General features: G+C 47.1%; 1 protein-coding gene across 3 annotated transcripts in view; it reads right to left on the reverse strand.

The window, feature by feature from the left end:
• TIAM1 (TIAM Rac1 associated GEF 1) overlaps positions 1–9,991 on the reverse strand; it is a 354,254-nt gene extending 344,263 nt beyond the window's left edge. For 2 of the 3 annotated variants that reach the window (XM_072968313.1, XM_072968310.1), the window contains exon 1: positions 9,829–9,989. The gene's annotated coding sequence lies outside the window, so the exon portion shown is untranslated. Of the gene's footprint in view, positions 1–9,828 lie in introns of all 3 variants that reach the window. The other variant, XM_072968300.1, reaches the window with a different exon arrangement.
• Positions 9,992–13,079: the final 3,088 nt, after the last annotated feature.

Consider the following 13,079-nt stretch of genomic DNA (forward strand, 5'->3'; position numbering starts at 1 on the left):
TTCTCAAACTCAGCATTACTGACTATGGACCAGATAATTCTTTGTCTGGGGGACTGCCCTACGCCTTGCAGGATCTTAGCAACATCCCTGGCCTGCACCAGCCAGATGCCAGATATCTCCCTGTATCCAGGTACGTGCTAGATACTTCTCCAGTGTAACAACCAAAAATACCTCCAGACATTTCCAGATGTCACCTGGTGAGCAAAACTGGCCCCAGTTAAGAATCTCTGTCCTCAAGCTAACATTGTAAATCAACAACACTTCAATGAAAAAACAAAATTTAAAAAATAAATAAATAAATAAATAATACATCAATCAGCAAAAATGTATCACCCAAAAGCTGATACCCAAAGATAGCTCCCTTTCAACTTACTTTGCAAATACACTCTTCTGCAGCTTTGGTAAATAAATAAAGTAACTGAGTCATTCATGCAGCATTTTTAAAGTAAAAGAAATATTGCTCTTTTTTTTTTAACGTGAAATCAGAGCTTTAAAATAAAATGTCTCCATAGCCTACAGAATGGGAGAAAATATTTGCAAATGATGAGACTGACAAAGGTTTAATTTCCAAAATATATAAACAGTTTATACAACTTAATAACAACAACAAAAAAAAATCCAAAAATAGGCAGAAGACCTAAACAAGCATTCTCCAATAAAGACATACAAATAGCCAATAAGCATGAAAAAAATGCTCAATATCGCTAATTATCAGAGAAATGCAAATCAAAACTACGATGAGGTATCACTTCACCCCAGTCAGAATGGCCATCATTAAAAAGTCTACAAACTATAAATGCTGGAGAGGGTGTGGAGACAAGGGAACACTCCTACACTGTTGGTGGGAATGCAGTTTGGTGCAGCCACTGTGGAAAACAGTATGGAGATTCCTCAAAAAACTAAAAGTAGACTTACCATATGATTCAGCAATCCCACTCCTGGGTATATATCCAGAGGGAACTCTTAATTTGAAAAGATACATGCATCCCAATGTTCACAGCAGCACTATATACAGCAACCAAGACATGGAACCATCCTAGATGTCCATCAACAGGTGACTGGATAAAGAAGCTGTGGTATTTATACAATGGAATACTATTCAGCCATAAAAAATGATAAAATAATGCCATTTGCAGCAACATAGATGGACCTGGTAATCATCATTCTAACTGAAGGAAGCCAGAAAGAGGAAGAAAAATATCATTTGATACCACTCACACGTGGAATCTAAAAAAAAGAGAAAAGAAGACAACAATGAACTTATTTACAAAACAGAAATAGACTCACAAGCATAGTAAGCAACCTTATAATTACTGGGGGGGAAAGGAGGTGGGGAGGAATAAATTGGGAGTTCGAGATTTCCAAACATTAATCAGTGTATATTAAATAGATAAACAGGTTTCTTCTGTATAGCATAGGATACTATATTCAATGTCTTGTAGAAACCTATAATGAAAAAGAATATGAAAATGAATATATGTACATATATGTATGACTGAAACATTATGCTGTACACCAGAAATTGACACTGTAAATTAACTACATTTCAATTTTTTTAAGTTGTAGTATTTAATTAATTAGTTAAAAGAAAATGTCTTCAGTGCTTCTTCTCTCAGTCTATAGCTTAAGTCATGCAGTCATAAAACTAGTATCCCACCTGGCTATGGAGTGAAAAGTGGACTTAGTTATCGACAGTCATAATAATTGATCTTCAGCTTTTCAAAAGCAAATGATAGGTAAAGGATGCCATCAGGAAAGTGAAATATGACCCACAAAGTGGAGAAGATGTTTGCAAATCATATATCTGATAAAGGACTTACATCTAGAACACACACAGAGTCATCCTTATAATTTAATAAAGAGACAGAAACCCAATTTAATAGTGAGCAAAGGGTCTGAATAGACAATTCTCCAAAGAAAATACACAATTAGCCAAGGAACACTTGAAAAGATGCTCAGCATCTTTATGTATATGGGAAATGCAAATCAAAACCAAAAGGAGACACCTTCTCTCACCCACCAGAATGACTATAACCAAAAAGACAGGTAGTAACAAATGCCGGCAGGGCTATGGGGGAATTGAAACCCTCATTCACTGCTGGTGGGAATGTAAAATGATGCAGCCACTTTAGAAAACACTCTGGCAGGTCCTCAGAAGATTAAACACAGAATTGCCACACGACCCAGCAATGCCAGCAATTCCACTCCAAGGTAGATACCAAAACAAATTTAAAACAAGTATTCAAATAGGTATTTATACACTAGTTTTTTTTAAGGGACTGAGATGATCCCTTTTTTATTTTTGGGAGGAGGTGAGGGATGTAATTCGGTTTATTTATTTATTTTGATAGAGGTACTAGGGATTGAACCCAGGACCTCAAGCATGCAAGCACACACTCTACCACTGAGCTATACCCTCCCCTCTATACACTAATGTTTAAGCTGTAACCGTTCACAATAGTCAACAGGTGGAAACAACCCAAATGCCCAACAACTGATGAATGGATATAAGTAAAATGTGGTCTATCCATACAATGAAATATTATTCAGCAATAAAAAAAAGTACTGACATGCTATAACACAGATGATCCTTGAAAACATTATGCTAACTGAAAGAAGACAGTCAGAGAAGACCACATGTTATACGATTCCATTCATATGTAATGCCCAGAACAGGTGAATCTGTAGAGACAGAAAACAGACTAGTGGTTTCTGGAGGCTGGCAGGATGGATGGCGAAGGGAAGTGGGTGATATGGGTATGGGTTTCTTTCGGAGGTGATGAAAACATTCTAAGATCGATTAGGATGATCATGGCTGCACAACTCTGTAAATCTACCAAAAACCACTGAACTGTACACTTTCAAGAGCTGAATTGTACAGTATGTAAATCATATCTTAATAAACCTGCTATCAAAACACAAACAAGGCACAGAAGCAAGACTTCATCATGCTTACAGAGCACCATCTCCCCAACCCTGACAGGTGACAGAAGCAGGAGGCATAAGATGAAGGAAAGTTGATAGGAAAGACAGCTCAGGACACTGATATGCTCATCTTCCAAAGGAGGAGGGGGGTCAAAGTCACTGTCAATGGTTGATGGAACTAAGTTAGTCCATATAAGCATCAGAAAGTTTGCACTATAAATATCATCATCAAAAATCTGGAAGGAAGGAAGGAAGGAAGGAGCAACAAGTAAGGTAAATTATCATTTGTCATAATAGAAAGCCAATAAATAAAAGTGGCATAAGCATCTTATTTAGAGATATAAAGGCAATCACCAGAAGAACTAAAAACAAAAATGAACAAAAGTGATTATTTCTGGAGAGTACAGGAGTGGGCGGGAAGAAAACAAAACAAGGACAGAACGTGTTTCTCTCGATAAGCTCATCCATTCTGTCAGTGTGTTAATACTACATGGAATTATTACTTTGCACTTTGTTTTTAGACACAAATCAAACATGGCATTGCTGGAGTTGCAGAATTCATGTGAAATAAGAATATACTTTATGTCAGGAAAAATATTAAAGTGGCTCATCACCACTGAGCCAAACAGTGATTTAAATATATTACACAAAGCTGACGCAAGTTTTATAGCCAAAGACTGCATCCCTCGTAAGATAGCTTGGAAATGCAGGTTAGATGCTCAAGAGAACAAGAAACACAGACAGACCTCCTACCCTCTCTGTGGCAGACAGTTAAGAAGCTTCACCATGGCAAGAATATTCAAAAGTCCTAACAACTTTGGGATCCCAAGACATCTTAGATGAAAGAAGGCACATGTGGCAATCTCTGCACAGCTTGAACACATTTGAAAAACCAAAAGCCGGAGAGGGTGGGTGGGGAGGTAGAGTGCATGCTTAGCATACACAAGGTCCTGGGTTCAATCACCCAGTACCTCCTCTAAAACATAAATAAGTAAACCTGATTACCTCCCCACAAGAAAAATAAAAATAATTTTTTAATAAAATAACATTAAAAAAAAAACAGAAGGTGAAGATAGAGGCTGCTCACCCCTAGAACACAACAGGATTTGCCATCAGGAAAGTACTATACACAGTTATTTAAGACATAATCAGGGTTACAATGTTGACCCTTGGGACTCAGGATTCCAGGGAGGCAAACTGGGGCACCTCTGAGAATGTCAAGTGATAGAATTAGGCAACAAGCATGAGCAGGAGTAACCAAGGTACCCCAGAGATCCAAGGGCCTTATAGGCATGGAAAGGGACACCCCATGGTTATCAGAATCTGAGGAGCTACAGCGTCATGATAAAGAACTTGCCGCCACCCCAGGTTCCCACTTTCCAAGGACATCCTTGTGTGAAGAGGTTGAGATGCATATTTTGGAAGAAAAAAAAAATAAGAAGACTAAAGTTAACATATTAGTTGGGTCAGGCTCCTACTAAGTCCAAAAAAAGCCAAAATGCACATCAGAAGGTCATGTCGAGACCAAACCCACAGTTCTGAGCCTCTAAAACACTGCCCTCAAGTCAACTGGGAAATAGCTAATGAGTTCTTGACTGGCCTAGACTTTCCTGCTAGAAATCTTTTGCCCGGAATTCAGCCAAACACTCCCCGCTCACCACAGGAGATACAGTTTGGTCAAAGAGATCTTGTCCTCAGAATCTGAGAAGCCCTGGGATGGTCAGGCTTTGGGGCTGGCATCCCTCCCTCACAGACCTGGAGGCGGGGCTCCAAGGTGGTTGAGAGAAAGGGGAGGCAAAGCAGACCACCTGTTGAGGGTCCCACAGACTCAACCTGCAGACCTCAGGCTCACCATCAGCCCCTTGTCTGAAAAGCAATCAGTGGGTAAAAAATCTCATCCACTCCATTTCCGTGGTCCCGGCAACTCCAAAGCAAGGATTCCTAGGTCTGTGACTCACCTTGAGCTGCCTTTCCCCCAGGCTGAGCTGGTGACTTTCCAGGGCTCATGATCACCTCAGTAGAGGAAACCAGGAGCAGGAACTGGAATTGATTTGTTTACAAGGTTAGCATCTCCCGACCCAGGAGCACAGCGATTGGCTAAGCAGGAGACCAGCCATCACTAAGGCAGGATATCCTGTCTCCTCCTTGACCACAGAGAAGTCTGGGATTTTTAAGGAAAAATAACTTACTCTTCCTTGTCTGATCTCCCATCCACTCCCTGCCCATCCCAAGCCAAGCTTGGTCCCAGGTCCACTGTCTGCCAGTCACGTATCTCCTCACATCCCTGTATACCTATACCCTCATCCTTTGGTCTTTAATAAAATCTTGCTCTAGGGGGCAGAAGCTGGAATTAAATAATGTAGGGGTGGGGGGTTGTTTTGCTTCGTTTTTTAACCAAAGACACTTCCCCCTCCCATTCATTTCTCCTCCTTCGTGAATTGAAAGTGGCCCAGCCAGAACACGAGCGGTACCTTTCATATTATACCGGTCTTGCTGGGCTCCAAAACGCTAGACCCCCCTCCCCACAACTACACCCAAGTCTCTTTTTACAGAAGGAAACTCTGTGACAGCACCGAGACTCAAAGGGCCTTGGCATCCTTGGAAACTGAGGATGCGCTCAACTGAAGGCGCTTTCCTCCCACAGAGGTCCGCACTGAATCATCGCTCTTTGTTCAACATCCTCTGGATGCACACAATTGATCGGCTCTTAGATCATGCCGCTATTTTTTGCTGTCGTTTCAATGAACTGAGACCCCACTTACAGCCAAATGCAGGCCTCCGAGCTCAGCCTCAGCTCAGCGAGAGAGGAATCTCTCTCCACCAAGCAAAAGAGCTCCAAGGCCTCCCAGAAGAACCTCCCGAGTCCAGGAGGACTCTCCCTATCCACAGTCCAGGCCTTTATGAATTTCTTAATGAGGTCCCTGGAGACCACGGAACAGTGAAAGTCTTATGCTGGAGGGGTGTGGAGGTTGGGAAGTGGATGGAAGGGGAAAACGCTCCTAACTATTAATATTTTGTACCTTTTACACTAGAGCATTGTTTCATTTTCAAAAAAATTCTGTTCCTGGCTGAATACTGCTTTATTTTTAAGTGCCTCCTTTATTTAATTAAAAAAATTTAATAAGAGATTTGGCCTACAATGAAGAGAGAGAATTATTTTTAACACAGGAATTATGACTTATATAAAACTGAATATTTAAAAATGAAATGATCTGAAGTTTAGAATTTTGAAAAATGGAAGAACTTTGCTGGGGGCCTTGCAAATCTGTTTTTTCTGGTCCTGTGTTGAGGGGAAAAAAGTGAGGGGGGACATACTCATAAATATATACTCTATTTGCTTAATTTAGAAAGGAAAATAAATAGTGTATATGCATGTATGTACCCACACACACACACACATCCCCAGGGAAACAATATTTTAGATACAGGAGTCCAAATGCCTGGACACAGTGAAAATAAGGATTTTGCTCAACCACAGCCTGAATCTGCAGTATTCAGGAATCCCACAGGACTCCCGGTACAAGGCCCACAGGAACCCCAGTTCTCTTTCTGCCTTCTCACTCTCACGCCTCCTGTAGTCTCAGGCAGAAGCTCCCTGCCATCACTGACTTCTAAGCGAGGCCTGGACATGATTCCTGGGCTCTTACCTGCATTCCTCATTTGGAAAAGCAGAGACTTAAACCTGCATCCATTAAAGTGCTTTCTCACAAAATGCTTCCCTTTCAGGCTTAAGTAAGCAAGCTCCTCGCGGAAAGGAAAGGAGGTGTTACCATGCGACCCTAGCAGGCCCCAGCAAAGCCTTGGGGGAGGAACTGCCCAGGCGCTCTAGAATGCCTGGGGTTCCGCCTGCCAGCCCAATCTGCGGGAAGGGGGCTCAGGGGACAGGGCCAGTACCACTTTTTTCTGGCTTTAGAGGGGGAGGGGGGGAGTGGGGAGAGACAACTGTGGGGTGGGGGTGGGGGGGCAGTCTTTGTCCTGGCTCTTTAGATGCGCATTAGAGTGGAGTTAAATTGTCAGCTAATGAGATTTCCTAACCACGTGCTCCCTTTCAAGTCTAGGCCCCCAACTGATTTGATCCCCAGACAGCAGCAGGGGGCAAAGATGCCTTCAAGCATCCCTAAGGGCCAGAGAATTCCCAGAACAAGTGCAGGAAGGATCGGAATCCGTTCTGGGAGTGGAATTTTAAATAGGTTATCACATTTATTTATTGGCATCTAGCAGTAATGCTATCCGCCCCGCCCCATAGCCCTCAGGAGTCAGCCTCCACTTGGGGTGACCCAGGCAGTCTCAGGGGAACAGAGGATATGGGGAACACTCCCTGTGGGCTTCTGCCCCCACTGGACAGACTGCAAATCCCTCACCTAGTTTTCATTTATTTGTTTCTTTGCTTGCTTGCCGTGGTCAGTAAAGTCCCCTGGGGTCTACATTCAAAGGATGTGTTAGTGGACCCAGCTCAGTAATTTGCCCCTGCAGGCAAAAGGGTGTCGAAGCAGTAAGCATTTGTTTTCCAAAATCTTATTCTGTAGCCAAGCCTGAGATTGTCTTTTCCAAACTATTCATTCTTCTGATTATGGGTTATTGAGGAGCTTTTCTTGTTTTTGTTTTTGTTTTTCCTGTAGAAAACTGGTTTCTCCCTTTGCCTGAAGGAAATTAGAAGCACTGAGCTGGTGCAGCAAAGGAAAATCAAGTCAAAACACATTGATGGCATTTTGAAGATATTCAGTGAAATCAATTATCCTCTTCTACCTTCCCTTGTTAGTCAACAGTCTCCTCTTTAGGTATATTTCTCTTCTATTCAAAGATAATTACTTAGCAACTTCGGTGCTTACCACTCCAAGACAACCTCCCTGGCGGTGGGGTTCAAAAGATCATATTCTAGAAACCAGCGATTTACCAAACTTCTGCTACAAGGCACAGCTCAAATTTCACTTCTACCAGGAAGTGTTCCCTCCTTGCCTCCAGGTAACTCTTTGTTCAAACCTCCCTCCATCCGGGTATTATTCACTTTGCACAGCGGCCATTGGTTCACCGGCAACGGCCTCCCACCTGGACGAGGTTTCCTCCTCCAAACCCAGGCCCGGGTCTCAGCATAGCCTTAAGGAATAAGGAAGGAAGAAGAAACATCTAAAACCTAGTGGAAATTCAAATGCATAAAAAGGAGCTGTAAGCGATTAGATAAGTATAGTCAAACCTAAGGCCAAGTAAAACAAGCCCTGTTTGCAGCTGAAAACAGCAAACCTTCAGGCTTTTTAAAATAAAACTGGAGCTGGGAGAATGAAAAACTGCAGAAAGGGGAAGAGACGCGGGGCCATCCTCTGGAACAGAGTCTCTCTAACAGGGAAACATTCCAGTGTTTCATATGCGGCTGTTACTATGCTAAGCAGTTGATTTATATTGTCCTTTCACCCCTACTCCCACCGGCACCCCCACAAATGGGGATACTCGTTATCCCCACTTTACAGATGCGGAAACTGAGACGCAGGGAGATTAAGCAGCTTGGCCCAGAAGAGATCACCCAGCTCGTGAGTGAGGCTGAGCAGGCACTGGAAGCCAGGTTTGTTTGACCTTAGCGCCCAGGCTCTCAACCTCTGCTCCAGCTCAAACAAAGTGGGCGCCAAGTCAGCACGCGTGGGTAACCCGATCCTGATCGCTCTGACTCAAGAATGTCCCACAGCTGCTCTGCGGGGCCGCGTGGGTACCACTGAAACAGGCAGAGACTGGCCAGCGTTCCCAAGGGCTCCCGCACGTCCTCCAAGACTTACCAACACAGGAAAAGGCAGACTCAGAATCAACCTGGGCTGACTGGGGACAAGGCCAGAGGATGCTACTGGAAGGGAGGTGAGAGTGGCTCAGTCAGCGCCCCGACGGCCGCCAATCTGAGAGGGCCTCTGGGTGGAGGGGGCCTGGGGGCGCCGAGGGCAGCGGAGACTGGGCGCGAAGGCGCCGTCTGGGCGTCTTTTCCCTGCAGCATCACGCCAGGAGGCCCGGGGAGGGGGCGTCACCTGACAGCACGCACCAACTTCTCCCAGATTGGAGGGGCGCGCGGCCGCGGCCGGGGCTAGGGGAGCGCAGCGCGCAGCTCTCGCCCAATGGCTAGGTCTGTAAACAAAAGCGGGCCCCACGCGGGTCTCCCGCGGGACGATGAACAGCTCGACCCTGCAGCATCCGAGCCGCGGAGCCCACGAGAAAGGGAGGCGGGATTCAGATCCAGTGCGGGACCCAACACACGGCCCCCAGGACCCCGAGCCGGGACCAGTCATTGTCTGCGCGCGCGCAGGAGGCCGCTTTAAATGCCCTCTCCCAGGTGTGCCGCGGGTCTCTGGCCCTGTGTGCCGACCCCCGGGCTCTCCCCTCCGTGTGTCCTGTCCCGAGCGTGGTACCGATCGCCAAGGTGAGCGCCCAGGCAGCATCGCCGAAAACCCAGGCCTGGAGGTGCCCAAGTCAGGGATGGAGACACACAGACACACACGCAAGCACACGCACGCCCTCCCCGAAGTTGATAAAAATCAGCCGACAAATACAAAGTATCGTGGCTACCGCAGGTCACGGCTGACCTCCTGCTGCCGGGAAGACCAAATGCCAACGCCTGGACACTGTCACTTCCATTCGGCGCCGGGCACCTGGGCGCCACTGGCTCTCCTCTTCCCCGACTGCTCCCTCGAGCGAGAGATGCCTCCCCTTGCCTCCCCCCGCCAGCTCCCCACCTCCCAAGTGTGGAAACGAGAAAACAATACGAGTAAAACCCAATCGGGGGGAGCTAGGACCCACCGGGAGCCCCAGTGTGCGGGAGACGGGGATCAGGACGTGCCCGTCACGGATAGAGGGGTTCCGGGCGTCCTCACCGCCGTCCCTCGGGGCGGCTCCGACCAGCCGGCCTGCGCTCCCTAGGCCACCCGTACTCACCCCCGACGCTCGTCCCGGATCTCCTCCACGGGGCAAGAAACAATGCGGGGCCGCCGGGCTCCCGGGGCTGCTGGCGCCGAGACGTTCGCGGCGCTGCAGAGCTGAGCGCCCGACGGCGGCGGCGCTGCTCGGCCCGGCAGCGATCCGGCCCGCTCGCCGTCTGCCAATGGGAGCTGTCAGGGTGCCTCGGCCGGAGGCCTCGGGGGCGGGGCCTAGGGAGCCCGTGGGAAACCGAGCTCTGATTGGGCCACCTGACAATCGCTCCGCCTCCGGCCGACCAATCAGAGACGGCGAATACAGGAGCGGGGCGTTCAGAGTTGTGCTCGAGAGTGACAACAGGCGCACGCTGGGTACACGGGCTGCATCCCGACTCCGGGCGCGCGGCTGAAGAGATGCCTGCACCACGCGCGCCGGGACTGCTTTCCCACGAGGCTCCGGCGGAGCGGGCTGAGAAGAGCAGGGGAAGGCAGCTGAGGCGCGACAGGCGGGGGAACAGCGAGGAAGCCCCTAACAAAGCAGCTCTGGGAGGGCCGAGCGGCCTCCGCCTCCTCCCGCAATAGGCCCGCGAAACTGCCTGTCACTGTGCATAGGTGGAGGTGGCCAATGACGTAGAGAGAAGGAGCTTGAGTTGGCGCGCGCGCGCGCGGCTCGGCATCAGTGGGATTGGTCGGAGGTAAAGGATTTTCCTGCCACCTAAGGCAGAGAGGAAAGGGGAACGAAACGGGGGAGGGGAAGACCAAAAAAAAAAAAAAAAAAACAACGTTGTACCTGAGACACGTGGTCTGGCTTTGGAGGCGTGTGCCTGACTCTAAGGGGAGACAGGAACTTTTACTAGGAAAAAAAAACGCTAACGTAATCCCTTCCTGTGGATGCTCCTGGGGAGGAGGCGGGAGTGTGGACGGTGTTAGGCGCTAACCAAGCTCCAGGTCGGGCACGGTGGCCTTAACCGAATCCTGGGGAGTGCAAGACTCACCGGGCTGACTCACCTTGTACAGCAAGTACACTTGAAATCACAGTCTCACATTCACCTACTGGGCAGTACGCGACTCGTGCTAGGTTCACGCAGACCTCCCGGTTTCTTCTGTAAAATCCGGAAACGGATTTACCTTTCGCAAGGTTGTGAGGGACAAGGGACGCTGACAGGAGAGACTAAGGAAACCTCTTCCCCACACCCGCCAGTGAGTCCCCCTCACCTTACGAGCTTTGGACACCACCTTTAAGAACAAAGGCTGGGGTGAATATGCATTACAGCCTGACCTGGTGGACCCTTTCATCCTGAGGGGCTGGGGAGGCCTGAGCAATCCCAGAGTTATCTAGTTGAAAACCAAAGGAAACTGCAAAAAGAATTGCCTGTGTCAAAGAGGGTGAAACTAAACTGGAAAACGGAAAGTCACCCTTGACTTCTCCCTCCTCCTTCTCCCGTCTGTTCTAGCCTAACTCCCAAATCCATGCCCTCCTCCCAGTCCTCTCTCCCCAGACCACATCAAAGGCCTCATCTCTTTCTATCCCAGGCCTCACCTCCTGAAACCTACTCTCCACTTTGTGGAATCATCCTTCTAAACAGAAAAATCTCATTTTGCTCTCTGACTTCTGGGTCTCCTCCTTTGGCCCAGAACCCACCCCCACTCCTCCATCCCACCCCCAAACTTTCCCCTCACTTGACTAATTCCCACCCATTCTCCAGATTACAGCTTAGCAACCAATGCATTTGTGCAATAGACTCTTGCCAAACTCCAACTGCAGCAGACAGTCCTGTAGACGGTGGAAACCTCCTGTATCCAGTTAAGGTTATATGCCCATATCTCCTCCCCACAGTGATCCCACCAACTCCTGTATTAAAGGAGGCTGCAACCGCAGTTAATTATGGTCTCCACCACCAGCACAGCACTCCATTGGATCCAGATCCTTAGCTATCTTGTTCTCTCCTGTATCCCAGCACCTAGCACAGTACTTGGCACATTTGGGGCACTCAAAAATATTTAAGCAATGAATTATAGAGGAGCAAAAAGAGAAGTAAGAACTTTGAAGATCTGAAGTGTTTCTAAAACATCAGTTTGAGAAGAATGGTTAGGATAGTAGATCTCAGGGTGATATGTCCACCAGGTTCCATAATGGGTATGGCAGGAATGTTGAGTGAAGTTTGAGAGATTTTCCAAAAGACACTCTTTCAAAAAATGACCTCATCTCAGCCAAGACCTTGCCCATGCTTCTCAATGGAGAGTCGTTCCTGTGTGAAGCTTTTCATCCCAGGAGAAAGAGCAATTTCTTAACCTATTACAAGCTGCCATTTTGGAAGGGGAATATATATGAAAAAAAAAATACACACACACACACACCCTTATATCCTAACACTAAGACTGTTGCATGTCAGAGAAATAAATCTTTGTTTTATTATGCCTCTTATACTTGGGTCTCTGGTACAGCAGCTGAAAATATGTTTAAATAATACAGTGAGTTTCTGTTGCTTGCAAACCACCCCCCCCAAAAATTATTTTTTCTCTCCCTCTCTGAGGGCTACTGCCATCATTGCCCTCCTTTTAAGGAGGTAACATCGTTGCAAGGTGAGCTTCAGATGAGTCTTCAGAGTGGCCATCTGATTGCCTTGGGCATAGCTCTTTCTGCTCCTAAGAAATCCAAAAAGTGCAGAACCCTGGACTTAGACTGGTTGGGCTGAATCCAAACTCTACTGCTTTCCAGCTCCACGGCCTTGTGCAGGTTACTTAATCTTGCATAAGCCTCACTTTCTCATTCCATAAAACAAGAGTAATACCACCTAATCCATAAGGATGTTGAGAGGATTAAAAAGAGGCACCGCACAGCACATAATGTGCACTCATAGAAGTTAGCTATTGGTTTAGCTAAGTTAGCTAAACTCTCTGAACCACAGTTGCCTCATCTTTAGAATGGGACAATAGCATTTCATTAAGTGGTTGAAAACCCTGAATGAGATGATAGAAGAGAAATGCTAGCCCTGCCCGTGAAAGGGAAATGGGAACATAGGAAATACCCCCAACCCCACCCCCACCTCCACCCCCACCCCCCTGTGGTCCAGCCCTATCAATCATTCTCTCCCTGAGCCCCACCTACCTCAACCCATTAGGACTTTACCTCATAGAATCCACCCAGGGCTGACTGAGGGAGGCTTTGTTGCCATAATCAAGGTGCTGCCACTGAAGTTAATGGAATTAGGCCGACCTAGCCTTTGGGTACATTTCTTGCCCTCAAAATCCTGAAAAGGTTCTACAGGTTTC

Source organism: Vicugna pacos, chromosome 1 (genome assembly GCF_048564905.1).
Source record: "Vicugna pacos chromosome 1, VicPac4, whole genome shotgun sequence".
NCBI classification, from domain to species: Eukaryota; Metazoa; Chordata; class Mammalia; order Artiodactyla; family Camelidae; genus Vicugna; species Vicugna pacos.